Below are 16260 nucleotides of genomic sequence, written 5' to 3' on the forward strand. Positions count from 1 at the left end.
AAACTGCCAGCGAGAAACTACTGTGAACCCCCCGCCCGTGCGACTGTACCCTAAAAACACTACACTACACTAACACACAATAAAATAAAAAGTAAAAAACACTACATATACACATACCCCTACACAGCCCCCCTCCCCAATAAAAATGAAAAACGTCTGGTACGTCACTGTTTCCAAAACGGAGCCTCCAGCGGTTGCAAAACGACAACTCCCAGCATGCACTGATAGACCGTCCATGCTGGGAGTTGTAGTTTTGCAACAGCTGGATGTTCCCCCCCCCCAATGTGAACGTACAGGGTACACTCACATGGGCGGAGGATTACAGTAAGTATCCGGCTGCAAGTTTGAGCTGCGTCAAATTTTCTGCCACAGCTCAAACTGCCAGCGAGAAACTACTGTGAACCCCCGCTCGTGTGACTGTACCCTAAAAACACTACACTACACTAACACAAAATAAAATAAAAAGTAAAAAACACTACATATACACATACCCCTACACAGCCCCCCTCCCCTCCCCAATAAAAATGAAAAACGTCTGGTACGCCACTGTTTCCAGAACGGAGCCTCCAGCTGTTGCAAAACAACTACTCCCAGTATTGCCAGATAGCCACTGACTGTCCAGGCATGCTGGGAGTTTAACAACAGCTGGAGGCCCCCTGTTTGGGAATCACTGGCGTAGAATACCCCTATGTCCACCCCTATGCAATCCCTAATTTAGGCCTCAAATGCGCATGGCACTCTCACTTTGGAGCCCTGTCGTATTTCAAGGCAACAGTTTAGGGTCACATATGGGGTATCGCCGTACTCGGGAGAAATTGTGTTACAAATTATGGGGGGTATTTTCTGCTATTACCCTTTTTAAAAATGTAAAATTTTTGGGAAAACAAGCATTTTAGGTAAAAAAAATATTTTTTTTTTTTACATATACAAAAGTCATAAAACACCTGTGGGGTATAAAGGTTCACTTAACCCCTTGTTACGTTCCCCGAGGGGTCTAGTTTCCAAAATGGTATGCCATGTGTTTTTTTTTTTTGCTGTCCTGGCACCATAGGGGCTTCCTAAATGCGGCATGCCCCCAGAGCAAAATTTGCTTTCAAAAAGCCAAACGTGACTCCTTCTCTTCTGAGACCTGTAGTGCGCCAGCAGAGCACTTTTCACCCCCATATGGGGTGTTTTCTGAATCGGGAGAAATTGGGCTTCAAATTTTGGGGGGTGTTTTCTGCTATTACCCTTTTTAAAAATGTAAAAATTTTGGGAAACCAAGCATTTTAGGTAAAAAAAAAAAAAAAATGTTCACATATGCAAAAGTCATGAAACACCTGTAGGGTATTAAGGTTCACATTACCCCTTGTTACGTTCCCCGAGGGGTCTAGTTTCCAAAATGGTATGCCATGTGTTTTTTTTTTGCTGTTCTGGCACCATAGGGGCTTCCTAAATGCGACATGCCCCCAGAGCAAAATTTGCTTTCAAAAAGCCAAATGTGACTCCTTCTCTTCTGAGACCTGTAGTGCGCCAGCAGAGCAATTTTCACCCCCATATGGGGTGTTTTCTGAATCGGGAGAAATTGGGCTTCAAATTTTGGGGGGTATTTCCTGCTATTACCCTTTTTAAAAATGTTAACATTTTGGGAAACCAAGCATATTAGGTAAAAAATAAAAATTTACATATGCAAAAGTCGTGAAACACCTGTAGGGTATTAAGGTTCACATTACCCCTTGTTACGTTCCCCGAGGGGTCTAGTTTCCAAAATGGTATGCCATGTGTTTTTTTTTTGCTGTTCTGGCACCATAGGGGCTTCCTAAATGCGACATGCCCCCAGAGCAAAATTTGCTTTCAAAAAGCCAAATGTGACTCCTTCTCTTCTGAGACCTGTAGTGCGCCAGCAGAGCAATTTTCACCCCCATATGGGGTGTTTTCTGAATCGGGAGAAATTGGGTTTCAAATTTTGGGGGGTATTTTCTGCTATTACACTTTTTAAAAATGTTAAATTTTTGGGAAACCAAGCATTTTAGGTAAAAAAAATATAATTTTTTTTACATATGCAAAAGTCGTGAAACACCTGTGGGGTATTAAGGTTCACTTTACCCCTTGTTACGTTCACTGAGGAGTCTAGTTTCCAAAATGGTATGCCATGTGTGTGTTTTTGCTGTTCTGGCACCATAGGGGCTTCCTAAAGGTGACATGCCCCCCAAAAACCATTTGACGCTCCTTCCCTTCTGAGCCCTCTACTGCGCCCGCTGAACAATTAACATAGACATATGAGGTATGTCCTTACTCAAGAGAAATTGGGCTACAAATACAAGTAAACATTTTGTCCTTTTACCCCTTGTAAAAATTAAAAAATTGGGTCTACAAGAAAATGCGAGTGTAAAAAATGAAGATTTTGAATTTTCTCCTTCACTTTGCTGCTATTCCTGTGAAACACCTAAAGGGTTAATACACTTACTGAATGTCATTTTGAATACTTTGGGGGGTGTAGTTTTTATCATGGGGTCTTTTATGGGGCATTTCTAATATGAAGGCCCTTCAAATCCACTTCAAACGTGAACTGGTCCATGAAAAATAGCGAGTTTGAAAATTTTGTGAAAAATGTCAAAATTGCTGCTGAACTTTGAAGCCCTCTGGTGTCTTCCAAAAGTAAAAACTCATAAATTTTATGATGCAAACATAAAGTAGACATATTGTATATGTGAACCCCAAAAAAATTTATTTTGAATATCCATTTTCCTTACAAGCAGAGAGCTTCAAAGTTAGAAAAATGCAAAATTTTCATTTTTTTCATCAAATTTGGTGATTTTTCACCAAGAAAGGATGCAAGTTACCATAAAATTTTACCACTAAGTTAAAGTAGAATATGTCACGAAAAAACAATCTCGGAATCAGAATGATAACTAAAAGCATTCCAGAGTTATTAATGTTTAAAGTGACAGTGGTCAGAATTGCAAAAAACGCTCTGGTCCTTAAGGTGAAAAAGGGCTCGGTCCTTAAGGGGTTAAAAGTCTCTATCATATCCCCTCTGTCTCTTCTTTCTTCCAAACTATACATGTTAAGGTCCTTTAACCCCTTAAGGACCGGGGGGTTTTCCGTTTTTGCATTTTCGTTTTTTGCTCCTTGCCTTTAAAAAATCATAACTCTTTCAATTTTGCACCTAAAAATCCATATGATGGCTTATTTTTTGCGCCACCAATTCTACTTTGTAATGACATCAGTCATTTTGCCCAAAAATCTACGGTGAAACGAAAAAAAAAATCATTGTGCGACAAAATTTAAAAAAAAAACAGTTTTGTAACTTTTGGGGGCTTCCGTTTCTACGTAGTACATTTTTTATCTTTATTTTGTAGGTCCATACGATTAAAATGATACCCTACTTATATAGGTTTGATTTTGTCGGACTTCTGGAAAAAATCATAACTACATGCAGGAAAATTAATACGTTTAAAATTGTCATCTTCTGACCCCTATAACTTTTTTATTTTTCCGTGTGGGGCAGTATGAGGGCTAATTTTTTGCGCCGTGATCTGAAGTTTTTAACGATACCATTTTTTTGCATTGATAGGACTTATTGATCGCTTTTTATTCATTTTTAAATGATATAACAAGTGACCAAAAATGCACTATTTTTTTCCGCGCACGCCATTGACCGAGCGGTTTAATTAATGATATATTTTTATAATTCGGACATTTCCGCACGCAGTGATACCATATATGTTTATTTATTTTTTTTATTTACACTGTGTTTTTTTATTTATTGGAAAAGGGGGGTGATTCAAACTTTTAATAGGGGAGGAGTTAAATGATCTTTATTCACTTTTTTTTGCAGTGTTATAGGTCCCATGGGGACCTATAACACTGCACAAACTGATCATCATTGATCACTGGTTTCTCATAAGAAACCAGTGATCAACGATTCTGCCGCATGACTGCTCAGGCCTGGATCTCAGGCACTGAGCAGTCCTGTCAGCTGTTCGGGATGCCGCGATTAGCCGCGGCTAACCCGAACAGCCCGACTGAGCTAGCCGGCCACTTTCGGTTTCACTTTTAGCCGCGCGGCTCAGCTCTGAGCGCGCGGCTAAACGGTTAATAGCGCGCGGCGCCACGATCGGCGCTGCGCGCTATTAGAGGCGGGTCCTGGCTTCACTATGACGCCGGGCCCGCCATGATATGACGCGGGGTTACTGTGTAACCCCACGTTATATCAGGAGAGCAGGACCAAGGGCGTACCTGTACGCCCTTGGTCCTTAAGGAGTTAACCTTTCCTTGTAAGTTTTATTCTGCAATCCATGTACTAGTTTAGTAGCTCTTCTCTGAACTCTCTCTAGAGTATCTATATCCTTCTGGAGATACGGCCTCCAGTACTGCGCACAATACTCCAATTGAGGTCTCACCAGTGTTCTGTACAGCGGCATGAGCACTTCTCTCTTTCTACTGCTTATACCTCTCCCTATACAGCCAAGCATTCTGCTAGCGTTTCCTGCTGCTCTTTTACATTGTCTTCCTACCTTTAAGTCTTCTGAAATAATTACCCCTAAATCAATTTCCTCAGATACTGAGGTCAGGGCAGTGTAAAATAATCTATATTCTGCCTGAGGGTTTTTACGCCCCAGGTGCATTATCTTGCACTTATCCACATTTAATTTCAGTTGCCAGAGTTCTGACCATTCTTCTAGTTTGCCTAAATCCTTTTCCAATTGGCGGATCCCTCCAGGAACATCAACCCTGTTACATATCTTTGTGTCATCAGCAAAAAGACATACCTTACCATCGAGACCTTCTGTAATATCGCTAATGAAGATATTAAACAATATTGGTCCCAGTACAGATCCCTGAGGTCCCCACTGGTGACAAGACCTTGCTCTGAATATTCTCCATTGACTACAACCCTCTGTTGTCTGTTACTCAGCCACTGCCTAATCCACTCAACAATATTGGAGTCCAAGCTCTATGACTGTAGTTTATTGATAAGTCTTCTATGTGGGACAGTGTCAAAAACCTTACTAAAATCTAGATATGTGATGTCTACTGCCCCTCCGCCATCTATTAGTTTAGTCACCCAGTCAAAAAAAATCTATAAGATTTGTTTGACATGATCTCCCTGAAGTCAACCCATGTTGTTTTTCATCTTGCAATCCATGGGATTTTAGATGTTCCACAATCTTATCCTTTAGTAGGGTTTCCATTAATTTCCCCACTATTGATGTCAGACTTACTGGCCTATAGTTGCTTGATTCCTCCTTACTACCTTTCTTGTGAATGGGCACAACATTTGCTAATTTCCAATCTTTCCACGGCTCCTGTTACCATTGATTGGTTAAATAAATCTGCTAACGGTTTTGCTAGCTCACCACTAAACTCTTTTAATAATTTTGGGTGTATCCCATCAGGCCCCTGTGATTTATTTGTCTTCACTTAAGGCAGTCGGCTAGCCCCTTATTCTCTTCTACATGCCTTCCTTCCTTTGTTTTTAATTTAGTTATTCCTTTTTTTGATTTCCTTTTTTCATTTATATATCTGAAGAATGTCTTATCCCCTTTATTCACAGACTGAGCTAGTTTTTCTTCTGCCTGTGCTTTAGAAGTCCTTATAACTTGCTTGGTCTCTTTCTGCCTAGTCTTGTAGAATTCCCTATCTTCATTGCTCTGGTTGTTTTATAATTACTAAATGCTAGTTTTTAGTTTTTTATGATTTTGGCCACTTCTGCTGAGTACCACAGTGGTCTCTTCCTTTTTCTGCTTTTACTGACAAGTCTTGTGCAATTTTCTGTTGCCTTCAATAAAGCGTCTTTTAAGTAGTCCCATTTCTCCTGAACTCCATGTAATTTGTTCCAGTCTGATAGGGACTCATTTATGACTAATCTCATTTTTGAAAAGTCTGTTTTTCTAAAATCTAAAACTTTTGTTTTTGTGTGGTGTGACTCCTTCACTGTTCTTATATTAAACCACACTGACTGGTGATCACTAGATCCAGAGCTTTCGCCAACAATAACATCATATACCAAATCCCCATTTGTGAAAACCAAATCCAAAATGGCCTCCTTCCGCGTTGGCTCCTCAACCACTTGTTGTAGAAATAATCCCAGTAGGTAATTTAGAATATTTGTACTCCTGGCAGAACTAGCTATTTTGGTTTTCCAGTTTATATCCGGAAGATTGAAGTCTCCCATAATGATAACTTCTCCTTTCATTGTCATTTTAGATATTTTTTCAACTAGTAGATCATCTACTTCTTTAACTTGGCCAGGTGGTCTGTATATCACACCTACACAAGTTACTGCATGGTTACCAAACTGCAACGTAACCCAAACTGACTCTGTGGTTTCCTCACTAACTTGTATTAGGTTAGATTTTATGCTATCTTTCACATACAGGGCCACTCCTCCTCCTTTCTTGCCTTCTCTGTCTCTTCTGTATAAAGAGTACCCTGGTATGGATATGTCCCAGTTATTCCATTCATTAAACCATGTCTCAGTAACGGCATTGGTTGTGTAGTGTTTTTATGGTACATTCACATGGGCGGAGATTTACAGTAAGTTTGAGCTGCGATGGAAAATTTGGAAAAACTCCCAGCATGCACTGGCAGACCATATATGCTGGGAGTTGTATTTTTGCAACAGCTGGAGGCACACTGGTTGCAAAACACTGAGGTAGGTAACAAACTATGTTTCACAACCAATGTGTCTCCAGCTGTTGCAAAACTGCAACAATCAGCATGCATTGACAGCCGAAGGGCATGCTGAGAGTTGTAGTTTTGCAACAGCTGGAGGCACATTGCTACAACTCCCAGCATACCCTTTGGTAGTCTGTGCATGTTGGGAGGTGTAGTTATGAAAAACTAGATGCACACTTTTTCATAGAAAAAATGTGCCTCCAGCTGTTGCATTACCACAACTCCAAGCATGCACAGACTACCAAAGGGCATGCTGGGAATTGTAGTTGGAACTCCAGCTGTTGCAAAACTACAACTCCCAGCATTCCCTTTGGCTTTGCATGCCGAGAGTTGTTGCTAAGCAACATCAGGAGGTGAACAGGCCTCACCTCCTGCTGTATCCTGCCGCCGGGACCGCCGCACTGTATCCTGCCGCCGGGCCCAATCCTGCTGCTGCTTCGACCGATCAATCACGTGATCGTGAGGTGGCACCCATGCCACCTCACTCCTGCTGAGTAAGGGGGAATGGGGCTGTCTCGGACAGCCCCATTCACCCTTTTTTTCCGGGTCACCGGGTCACCAGAGACCCAATTGACACGGAATAACCACAAATCGCACATCTGAATGGACCTCTGGACCCCCCCTGGGCAATATGCCGGGATGCCTGCTGAACGATATCAGCAGGCATCCCGGTCCATGCCCAGCGATCGGCAGGAGCTGGAAGAACGCAGGGCATACCTATATGCCCTGAGTCCTTAAGGACTCGGAAATGGGGGCATATGGATACGCCCTGCGTCCTTAAGGGGTTAATATTTTAAAAGCAGCACAAGAGACCTTTAAAAATGTGAGGAGAAAAAAAATGGTGTGATTAATATCGCTGGAACAGAAATGACAGTAATTTTTTAATATCTCACCCAATGTGAACTGAACTCAACCCACTTGTAAGTCTGAGTTTACCTGCTACTTCATTGAGATGTGGTGACTGGGGTGTAGCAGTATGTAACAGGGTCTGGTTGTATAAACCCTGGGGGCAAGATGTTGTTAACCCCTTAGTGTTCGTGACGCCAGGATGTGGTTATTCCGGTATGGTAACCGCCGTCAACCAATCCAGAAATGGTTTGTAATAAAGGAATGTCCACAGCAAGGATTCTGAATAAACTGGAACTTTTACTTGAAATGTTTAGGGAACAGTCATTACAATTATGCAGTTCCTTCAGAAGCAACCGGGACACAGGATACCTTGCAGGTTTGCTGGGACTTGTAGTTTTGAGGATATTTATGCAGGCCACTGTGCTACTAATATATTCCTTAGCTGAGGAGTAGTCACTGGATTTGTAGAAAGAATTGTAACTCACGTTTTAGAAGTGGCTGTGTTTCTTTAGGCTTTGGCCTAGATGAGATGAATTTGCAGTATACAGGACTTTGTGCTTCCTTTTAAGTCCAAGAGATAAGAGAGAGAGAATAGAGACTTCAGCACCTTATATACTAGGGGGCTGGACTAAAGCCCATTGGTTGCTAATGCCTGGGGTTCCTGTGCCCATGGAACACTGGGTATATCACATGACAGTAGATCACATGACCAAGGAAGGTCCTATACATTTTATACAAACTGTACAACTTTATACATATGAATAATAGATGCACATAATGAATATACACTGCATTTATATGAGACAACAAGGGGGGAGCCCTGCAGGAGAGCCCTATGGACCTAAGAGACTCTTCCTGAGGGGACAGGTCCTGTACCGGGACACCTCAAACCCCCTTGTTTAATGAAAGTCGCCCTCAACGTCTGTCCCCTTAGGGAGAGGAGCGAAATGGCCATTGGGCCGAATGTAGTCCTGAAGCATTTAACTATAACGTCCAATTTCAGTACACATTAAAATGTCCATACATGCTCTGTAACTTGGGAACAGGAGGATATTGGTTAATTTTAGTACTTGCTGGATATAATTTACCATTTAATGGTTGAGACAAGGTTCCTTAAAGGGGTACTCCGCTGCCCTGTGTCGGAAGCTCCGCTCCCCAGCATCCGGAAGTTTATTGTTCCTGACGCTGTGTGCGGGCTTCTGTGTTCAGGGCTGCCCCTCGTGACGTCACGCCCGCCCCCTTCATGATGTTATGCCCGCCCCCTCAATGAAAGTCTATGGGAAGGGGGCATGATGGCCATCGTGCCCCCCTTCGCATAGTCTTTCGCTGAGGGGGAGGGCGTGACATCACGAAGGGGGCGGGCGTGACGTCACGAGGGGCAGCCCTGAACACGGAAGCCCGCACACAGCGTCCGGAACAATAAACTTCCGGACGCTGGGAAGCGGAGCATCGGACACAGGGCAGCGGAGTACCCCTTTAAGAACACAGCCATGAATATGGTAACAATACTTTTACATTTTACAACAATACCTTTATTTATTTTTATTATTTTTTTTTTATAGAGATATACCTACATATTATTATGCATCTCTAATGACTATGCACATATTATTAATACTATCACATTTGACTGACTGACAATCTTACTGACATTTGACTGCTATATAGAGTGGGGATCAAAAGTTTGGGCACCCCATGTAAAAATTTGTATTAAAGAAGCCAAGGAAAGATGGAAAAATCTCCAAAAGGCATCAAATTACAGATTTGACATTCTTATAATACGTCAACAAAAGTTAGATTTTATTTCCATCATTTACACTTTCAAAATAACAGAAAACAAAAAGATGGCGTCTGCAAAAGTTTGGGTACCCTGCAGAATTTATAGCATGCACTGCCCCCTTTGCACAGCTGAGACCTGCCAGTGTCATGGATTGTTCTCAATCATCATCTGGGAAGACCAGGTGATGTGAATCTCAAAGGTTTTAAATGCCCAGACTCATCTGACCTTGCCCCAACAATCAGCACCATGGGTTCTTCTAAGCAGTTGTCTAGAAATCTGAAACTGAAAATAGTTGATGCTCACAAAGCTGGAGACGGCTATGAGAAGATAGCAAAACGTTTTCAGATGTCAATATCCTCTGTTCGGAATGTAATTAAGAAATGGCAGTCATCAGGAACAGTGGAAGTTAAAACAAGATCTGGAAGACCAAAAAAATATCAAACAGAACAGCTCGCAGGATTGTGAGAAAAACAATTCAAAACCCAGAAAGATCTGGCAGACACTGGAGTTGTGGTACACTATTCCACTATAAAAACATACTTGTACAAATATGGTCTTCATGGAAGAGTCATCAGAAGAAAACCTCTTTTACATCCTCACCACAAAAATTAGCGTTTCACCGTTTTGGAAACAAGTTCTGTGGATCGATGAGGTTAAAATTGAACTTTTTGGCCGGAATGAGCAAAAGGTACGTTTGGAGAAGAAGGGGAACAGAATTTAATGAAAAGCACCTCTGTCCAACTGTTAAGCATGGGTGGGAGGATCAATCATGCTTTGGGGTTGTATTGCAGCCAGTGGCACAGGGAACATCTCACGAGTAGAAGGAAAAATGGATTCAATAAAACTTCAGCAAATTTTGGATGATAACTTGATGCCATCTGTGAAAAAGCTGTAGTTAAATAGAGGATGGCTTCTACAAATGGATAGTGATCCTAAACACACCTCGAAATCCACGGGGGATTACATCAAGAGGCGTAAACTGAAGGTTTTGCCATGGCCTTCACAATCTCCCAACCTCAACATAATTGAAAATGTATGGATAGATGTTGAAAGAACAGTGCGTGACAGACAGCCCAGAAATCTCAAAGAACTTGAAAACTTTAGTAAGAAAGAATGGGCAAAGATACCTCAAACAAGAATTGAAAGACTCTTGGCTGGCTACAAAAAGTGTTTACAAGCTGTGATACTTGACAAAGGGGGCAGTACAAGATATTAACTCTGCAGGGTGCCCAAACTTTTGCAGACACCATTTTTTTGTTTTCTGTTATTTTGAAAGTGTAATTGATGGAAATAAAATCTAAATTTTGTTGACATATTATAAGAATGTCTAATCTGTAATTTGATGCTTCTTGGAGATTTTTCCATCTTTCCTTGGCTTCTTTATGCACATTAATACAAATTTTTACGTGGGGTGCCCAAACTTTTGATCCCCACTGTATGGTATGCATGATGTCTGCAATGGTTATACATACTCGACATTATCTCACTGTTGCTGCTACTACATTGAGATGTGGTGACTGGGGTGTACCAGTATGTAACAGGGTCTGGTTGTATAAACCCTGGGGGCAAGATGTTGTTAACCCCTTAGTGTTCGTGACGCCAGGATGTGGTTATTCTGGTATGGTAATCGCCATCAATCAACCCAAGAACGGTTTGTAATAAAGGAATGTCCACAGCAAGGATTCTAAATAAACTGGAACGTTTACTTGTTTAGGGAACAGTCTTTACAATTATGCAGTTCCTTCAGAGGCAACCGGGACACAGGATACCTCACAGGTTTGCTTGGACTTGTTATTATTGAGATATTTAGGTAGACCACTGTGCTACTGATATATTCCTTAGCTGAGGAGTAGTCACTGGATTTGTAGAGAGAATTGTAACTCATGTTTTAGAAGTGGTTGTGTTTCTTTTGGCTTTGGTCTAGATGAGATGAATTTGCAGTATACAGGACTTTGTGCTTCCTTTTGAGTCCAAGAAATAAGAGAGTATGGAGACTACAGCCACTTATATACTAGGGGGCTGGACTAAAGCCCATTGGTTGCTAATGCCTGGGGTTCCTGTGCCGATGGAACTCTGGGTATATCACATGACAGTAGATCACATGACCAATGAAGGTCCTATACATTTTATACAAACTGTACAACTTTATACATATGAACAATTAATACACATAATGAATATACACTGCATTTATAAGACAAGGGGGGAGCCCTGCAGGAGAGCCATATGAACCTAAGGGACTCTTCCTGAGGGGACTTAAGGATGGTACAGGATAGGTCCTGTACCGGGACACCACAAAGCTTAATGTTAATTATAAAAAAAATTTATTATATAACAACTCTATTATTTTATGGTTAAAAATACACACTGCACACCTTGTTAATTGTAGGACACGTACATGCTGGCGTACCCACTAAATTTGAAAATGTTGTGTTAAAATAGAATAAGGCACAAAATAATTGTGTAAGATTTTTACAGACTACGTAAATAACCCATATGTGGCACAAAAATTTTCCTTTAAAAAAAAAAAAAAATCCATAGTAATGCAGCTTCATGCACATTTTGGGGTGGGTAATGTACCGAGCCGCTTTTTTTTTGTGTGGCTTCACTATTGTTTATGTGCCTGTTGGTGCTGCGCTGCCTTCCTTCCTGATGTAAACTCCTTCCTCAGCGCGGTGGCGCAAGTCTCCACCCACAAACGTCACAAAATGTGGGCTCAAAATTAAACAAAAAAGCCCCCAGAGTACGGATATTCATGGTGCGGCATAGTGTGTTTTTAATACTTTTTTAATTTCAGAGGAGGGTGGATGGGATGTTGCGGGATAGTTGGAGTGCAGCTATTTAGTGCCAGGGAGGCCAGTCAGGGTGTCACCTGATGCAGTACACCCCCTCCCAGTCACTCTCTAGTAACACTAATGGTAATAAAGGGTAGATAAAGAACTTCGGCTATTAACATAAGGGAAAACTTTTCTGATTTAAAAAAATGCTTTTGCTTCCGTGCGATTTATTTTTCAAAGTCGTGCGACTTTTTGATAAATAGGTCACACATAAGCAAAAGTAAGTTAAAAAACAATTGTCATATAAAAGCCGTACGTTTGAAAAGAATGATAAATCTCTTTCAAAAAGTTTTTTTCTGGAACTTCGTTTCTCGGAACAGACGTCTCTACCATGATATCCGTCTTCCAGAGCTGCCAAGGAGACTTCCAATAACAATACTCCAGATCACAAAAACTCTGGAGACGGCTTCAGCAGCAGCGGAGGAGCAAGATGAGACACACAACTCGTGTTGCTTTTGGCTCCAAAAAAATGGAATCTGCATTAAGTGCAAGTTCCCACTTCAAAGGTTAGGACCATTCCCATATAATCTTACACTAAGAGCTATTCTCATACCGGCCCCACTGCATCTGTACAGCACAGTGTTTCCCAACCAGCGTGTCTCCACCTGTTACATAACTACAACTCCCAGCATGCCCTTTGGCTGTGCATGCTGGGAGTTGTAGTTATGAAACAGTAGGAGGCACACAGGCCTCACCTCCTGCTGCCAGTCATTTCCTGCCGCCAACAGTAAGCTTTCCCCGCCACTGCACACCACATGGTCGGTACCCGCTCTCGCCCTCCAGACTAGGGGCAGAACGGGTGCCGTCAGGACTGCCCAGAAGACGCAGTGATTCATCAGCCGGTCTCAGCCGACCAATCACCATGATCGTGAGGTGGCACCAGTGCCACCTCACTCCTGCTGGGCAATTGTGATTGGTGCTGTCTCGGACATTTGGTATTCGGTACATTCGGGTAAATCTTTTTATTCTTTTTTGGACTTTTTTAGCGATCCTAAAAAATTTATGGAGATTTTATTAAAATTTCGTAGGGTACCATAAAAAAAATAATAATAAAAAAGATACAGAAGTGATGGAAAAAATTGTATCTAACGAAATGTATCTTTTTTATTGTGAAATGTTTATAAATTTTTAAACAGGGATCAATTTATGTGAGCGGGTAAAGCACTAAAAATGTAGCCGACAATAATAAAAATGTATTGTGTGCGTGTTTTTCACTTTTTTTTAAACATTTTTTAGGTAGTACTACTACTCCCAGCATGAAACACACTGTTCCATGATGGTAGTAGTAGTTACCTGTACTAATTGACAGATCGCCGGGGTCCCTTGTGATCCTCTTGTATAGATGCGGTGGCAGCTCTTCTATGGTCCCCTGCACTCACGTATATATACACATATTCATATTTCCCGCAGAGCTGTGATTGGCCAGATGGTTCCAGCCAATCACAGCTCTCTGTGAGAAATAGGAATATGTGTATATATACGGCCGTGCAGGGGACCATAGGAGCGCGGCCGCCGCATCCATACATTATACAGGAGCATCACAGCGGATGTCAGGAGTGATACCCGCAGTGATCTTTCCTTTACTACAAGTACTACTACTCCCAACATGGAGTACACTCTGCTCCATGCTGGGAGCTGTAGTACCTGCATTAATAGACAGATCGCAGCAGGTGTCAGAAGTTACACTCGCTGCGATTTGTCTATTAATGCAGGTACTACAGCTCCCAGCATGGAGCAGAGTGTGCTCCATGTTGGGAGTATTAGTACCAGCAGTAAGGGACAGATCCCAGCGGATGTCACTCCTCCTGACACCCGCTGCTATCGCCCTTATGTGAATGTCGGGATCAGCTGTTCTCAGGGCTACAGAGCCGGGAGAACAGCTGACGCTGAGCCGTAGGTATACATCGTATATCTACTGCCCAGCAAGAACTTAAAGTGAACCTGCAATGTGTATACAGTATACACATTGCTGGCTCACTTAACCCCTTGCTGAGCTGTGCGTTATGCGCAAGCCCAGAAAGGGAAGAGTTAACTTACACTGCTGGACAGTGTAGGTTAACCCTTTGGGCGGTATACACTATATACAGCTATCTATAGATAGCTGTATATAGTATATACAGAAGACGAAGTCCGCTTTCTTCCCTCGAGTATCGGGCAGGTCCGTGTAGCTCCGCCCCCCATTGATGACGTCATTAGGGGGGCGGAGCTACAAAAGAGAACAAGGCTAGTTAATCTGAAGCTCTGTTCACATTGTCCGTTTTGTATAATGTGAACAGACCCTTCTGGCAGTGTCTACCCAGACAGAGAGACTCCAGCTGTTGCTAAACTACAACTCCCAGCATGCCCAGACAGCCATGCTGGGAGTTGTAGTTTTGCACCAATTGGTGGCTCCCTGTTTTGGTAGACATTGCATCATGGTTGCTCTCCCCAGCGGACAGCGCCAAAAATGTCATAACCAATTTTTTTGTGTTTTTTTTCTTCTCGTTTCAGATCCGTGTATGCAGAGGATTACTGCAGATTCAATGGATTATGGCGGATTAATTTTTTTTTCCTTTTAATAAAATGGTTAACGAGGGCTGTGGGGGAGTGTTTTTTTAAATAAAATAATTTTTCCAATGTGTTGTGTTTTTTATTTAATTGAATTTTCAGGCTTAGTAGTGGAAGCCGGTCTTATTGACTGAATCCATTACTAAGCCAGGGCTTAGTGCTAGCCCCAAAAACAGCTAGTGCTAACCCCCAATTATTACCCCGGTACCCTCCGCCACAGGGGTGCCGGGAAGAGCTGGTACCAACACGCCCGGAGCGTCAAAAATGGCGCTCCTGGGCCTAGGCGGTAACAGGTTGGCATTATTTAGGCTGGGAAGGGAGAGTAACAATGGTCCTCGCCCACCCTGGTAACGTCAGGCTGTTGCTGTTTGGTTGGTATTGTGCTGAGAATGCAAATACGGGGAACCCTATAAGTTTTTTTATTTTTTTTATTTAAATAAAATAAAAAACGTATAGGGTTCCCCGTATTTTCATTCTCAACACAATACCAAACAAACAGCAACAGCCTGATGTTACCAGGGGGGCGAGGACCATTGTTACTGGCCCACCCCAGCCTAAATAACGCCAGCCTGTTACCGCCTAGGAACAGGAGCACCATTTTTGACACTCCGGGCCTTTTGGTACTGGCTCTTCCCGACATCCCTGTGGCGGTGGGTACCGGGGTAATAATTGGGGGTTAGCTCTAGCTGTTTTTGGGGCTAGCACTAAGCCCTGTCTTAGTAATGGAGTCAGTCAATAAGACCAGCTTCCATTACTAAGCCTGAAAATTCAATAAAAAAAAAAAACACAAGACATTGGAAAAATTATTTTATTTAAAAAACACTCCCCCACAGCCCTCGTTAACCATTTTATTAAAATAAAAAAAATAATCCGCCGTAATCCATCAAATCCGCAGTAATCCTCTGCATACACGCATCTGAAACGAGAAGAAAGAAAAAAAACAAAAAATTGGTTATGACATTTTTGGTGCTGTCCGCTGGAGAGAACACCCATGATGCAATGTCTACCCAAACAGGGAGCCACCAATTGGTGCAAAACTACAACTCCCAGCATGCCCAGACAGCCTTTGGCTCTCTGGGCATGCTGGGAGTTGTAGTTTAGCAACAGCTGGAGTCTCCCTGTCTGGGTAGACACTGCCAGAAGGGTCTGTTAACATTATGCAAAACGGACAATTTGAACAGAGCTTCAGATTAACTAGCCTTGTTCCCTTCTGTAGCTCTGTCCTCTAATTACGTCATCACTAGGGGCGGAGCTACATGGACCTGCCCGGTACTCGAGGGAAGTAAGCGGACTTCGTCTTCTGTATATACTACATACATGTGGTAGCCCTTGGGGGGTGTATAGTAGGGATGGTATAATGTTGGTATATGAGGGGTTAATATTAACCCAGTCACTCGTGACGCCAGGGTCAGGGCTGGTATGCTGAATCCATGTTCCGGCCTATCGCCGCCCTTCCCAGAAACGATAGGTGCAATGAAATGACTGAAGGTCCACAAGCAGATTTACCTTGAACTTGAATAACTTTACTGCAGTGCTTGCAATATCCAATGCGTAGTAACAGTCTCATATAAGAGTTCTTAGGTT

The sequence above is a fragment of the Hyla sarda genome, chromosome 2 (genome assembly GCF_029499605.1).
Source record: "Hyla sarda isolate aHylSar1 chromosome 2, aHylSar1.hap1, whole genome shotgun sequence".
Lineage (NCBI taxonomy): Eukaryota > Metazoa > Chordata > Amphibia > Anura > Hylidae > Hyla > Hyla sarda.